Source organism: Xiphophorus couchianus, chromosome 14 (assembly GCF_001444195.1).
Source record: "Xiphophorus couchianus chromosome 14, X_couchianus-1.0, whole genome shotgun sequence".
NCBI lineage: Eukaryota > Metazoa > Chordata > Actinopteri > Cyprinodontiformes > Poeciliidae > Xiphophorus > Xiphophorus couchianus.
Genome location: NC_040241.1, coordinates 22,163,030 through 22,166,845, shown reverse-complemented (window position 1 = coordinate 22,166,845; position 3,816 = coordinate 22,163,030). Strand labels below are relative to the sequence as shown.

The window sequence follows — 3,816 nt, the reverse complement described above, 5'->3', positions numbered from 1 at the left end:
TTTTTAGTTCCCGCTTGAATTTTCCACTTTGAGCCTCCTCTCAACATAAAGTTATATTAAATATCTTACAACATTAATAAAAGGTTTATATATTTCAGTGAGTGAAACACAGTATTAAAGTAATTACACAAACACACGGATGTTTCCAAGCCTTTTATTTCTGTTAATTATGAGGATTTTCCACATTTAATGGAAACACAGCATTTATGATTAGAATATTACATCATACTATTACATCATACTAATGAAAAAAAGGTAATTTCTCCTTTTCATGGAGCCTAAACTGTATGAATGGACACTATTTAGTTTATGCACAACTAAATGCATTTTAAAAAACACATTTAAAAACAAAATTGTTCAAGTTATTTTAGGATTGCAATACTTAAATCACACAATGTAATTTTACTTGTCTTTTATATGTTGCAGTAATTGAGAAAATTGGTTTGTATAAATTTAAGTAAATACAATCTATTTTTCTGCTTAGCCAGCAATTTGCCAGTTAGTTCCCCAGTCTGAACTTGTGAACAGTGTCTTGATTCAGTCAAATCTTCTATCCTGTATCTCCTGAACTCTGATATTCTACTACATCCACTCTGTGAATGTTTTGCTTGCTGGTCTTCATCATGCTTTGAATGCAGTATCTGGTTTCTCTTACTTTAACCCGCCCAACTTGCACCTCATGTTAGCCTTTTTGATACCCGCCCTGTGAGGCGGTGCTTCACAATACCCCTCCTGGTTGTTTCAGAAGATGAGAAGACATGGTGACTGAGTTTTAGACACCAGTAGCCAGCTCATGCTGCTTTTACTAGATGGCAGTCCTAAAAGTACATACCTTTAAAATATGAATAAATACATAATATTCCATAATTCTTTGATCCAGCAGTGATAGAAGTTTAGTAATAATGCAAATCTTTCATCACATTTGCCCCACATTCCCTCCTAATTCAGGGATTGTGTTTTCTTAATTTCAGTGTTTATGCTACTGGACGAGAAACAGAGTTAAAATCTTCTTTTGTTCCTCACAGCACCTGTGCAGATCGATCACTGTGCGGTTTGAAGAGTTGGGTAGGAACTGTGTTTGCAGCCCCGGCCCTCATAATGAAGAACGGCTCTAGGAGCCGGTTCCCGTGGTTCAATTCAAAGAACCGACTCTAACAGCCCAAACATTCGGGACCGACTCATCAGCTAGATTCAGCAACCTATCTGTTTTTATTACGGATACGATAGTTTATAAAAACAGACATAGTATAAAACATATTTACTGAGATTACATTATAGAGTTCCAATTATAGCAGCATATTTTATGTTTCAGGTCAGTGTTGCTTCATAGACTGTCAGCTCCATCAGTATCAACCTCCAGGTAAAACAGCCGGTGTTGTTACACAGGTGAGAGATCTCCTGCTGCATGTTTCCTTGGTAATCGTTCTGCACTGATTGCTGGAGAACTCAGACTTCAATCATAGTAGCAGGCAGAAATGAGGAACCTTTACTGGGGTCAACAAAATGGAAGACACGGCGTGTTTTATGTCTCAAATATCAAATATCTCTACAAAAGGAAGAAAGGAGACCAACAGATTATTCAGCCAGCTTTAGCTCTGTAGAGCAAATAATAATAATAATAATACAAAAGACTTTGAGGCATTTTTTTTTTTATCACATCACAAAAGAGAAAACTTTTGTCTAGATTAGTTCTGGAGAGCCGGTACCTCAGGCCAAACGGATCCAAAGAGAGACAGCAGACAGAAGCAGCACAAAACCAAGAGTAAAAAAAAAGACAAAAAGAAACAGATAATATTTCTGTGGGGACTTAATGGACCAAGAACTGATTGATGGATGTAAGCTCCCGCTGATCTCGATCATCGCTGAGTGTTTGTGCTGCCGAGCCTCTTGAGGGGTTTAAAGAAAGGCCAACAGGAAAACATCTAAACGCGAAAATGAATGTACAGAATCACAGAGGAGGACAAAAAAGTCCCAATACAAACAGATAGCCAGCAGCGACGCTACATATTAAAACAAAGATTTAAAGGAGAGTTTCATTTTTCTTTGCAATTTTCAGGTTTGTAAAAGTGTGAGTGTGTGAAAACTTTTGAAAGGTTTTATGTTTCATTGGACACAATGAAACAAATCTGGAAATCTAAATTCACACATTTTATGTAAATATTGCCAAAAAAAACGTCTCTCCATAAACTGCTTGTATAACAACATAAACAGTGTAACCAACGGTAACACATTCCAAAGATGAAGGAAAAATCTGTGATGTCACAACTAGAGTCATGCTTGTGATGTCATCAGCTCTCTATCTATGTAACAAACTTCTACCTTCTTGTCATTGCTTGCTGCACTACTGAGGAGTTCAGACGCACGCAAAGCGCTTTTACAGTGAGATTGTTAGCCAACTGATTTGAACAAGTACTATTTTGTCAAAACATGGCACATCAAAGCCAAAATTGTTCCATCAGTGATTTAGCCAAAGGACGTCAGTATGGGTGGGTAGGGAACAGACCTCCTCCCTTTGATTTCCACATAGAGATACAACGACTTGCCTCTCTTTTAAAAATGGAGAAAGCAAAATTATTTGACCAGAACCAAAAGCTGGACGATACCCAAACAAAACTGGAGGAAACAAAAGCTGAGGTAGAGAGGCAGAGAGCTCTTAAGGAGATTTTCATCGGCAGGAACATCGAGTTGAAGGAACAACTACAGGCAATTGAAAAGGGCAACAATCCAGAGACTCTCAGCCCAGCAATTATCGATTCCGAGGTGGACAGCCACACAAAACAGCAGCTGCAAGAGGACCTAGACCTAGCGAAGATAGATCATATTGCCACAGAGCGAGCGTTCATGTCAAGGATTGAGGAATTAAAAGAAAAAAACAGAGCACTCCAACAAGAGCTGGACGACATGAAGGCTAAATACGAGGAGCTTCAGTCCAAATCTGAAGCAGACATTTGTGAGATCAAACGTCAGGCTGACCTGCAGATGGTCAATGAAGAGAAGATCAGACAGGGCCAAAATTTAATAGAGAAAATGTCAAAGGAGATCAGCAGCTTCAAGGAATCCGAGAAATACCTGTTGAGAGAACTAGAGCAGATTAATGGTTCATACGAAGAACTAAAGTCGAGGTATGAAGCAGATTTGACTCATATGACAGAAGCTAATTTGGAAAAAACCAAGCATGAACTTATTGAGCTCATCAAGGCACTCAGAGCAGAGAAGGACAACCTCAACCAGAAAAATGCAGAAGATATCTCTTTCCTGCAATGGCAATCAACTAAGGCAATAAAACATCTGCAATCTGTTCTGGAATTCGCAACAGTTAATTACCACGAACTAAAAGCCAGATATGAAGGAAATGTTCTGACTCTAATGCAGCAGTTAGAAACATCTAAGCAGCATATACATAAAGAGATTAAAACTTATTCAGAGCAAATGATGAGTGTCCTGAAGATTATCACCGAGCTTAAAGCTGAGAAAGACAGTCTCCTAAAACAACTGACTGCTTTTCAACAACTTCCCTCCGGCTGTGAGCTTAACTCACAGCAGCAAAACATGAAAACTGATCATCAACACAAACACGAATTAGGACCTGAGAGACAAAAAGAACCAAAAGAGAAAGACACTACCCCGCAAAACAAGGTTTCTGACACTGCGTCCATGGATCAGGACCGTCTGACAGAGGAAACCCTGTCAGAAAACATTGATGTTCCTGATGCCTCTCCCAACCAGGTAAATGATTTTATGGAAAACATGCCGAATAACATGGAATCCATGGACGTGACGGACCGCTCTGTGGAAAATCTGTCACAGGAACCAGTG

At 39.0% G+C, this 3,816-nt stretch overlaps 1 protein-coding gene across 2 annotated transcripts in view; it reads left to right on the top strand.

Annotated features, from left to right (window-relative positions):
• Positions 1–3,816, top strand: part of LOC114156967 (myelin-oligodendrocyte glycoprotein-like) — a 1,059,483-nt gene that overhangs the window by 851,817 nt on the left and 203,850 nt on the right. The window lies entirely within an intron of this gene.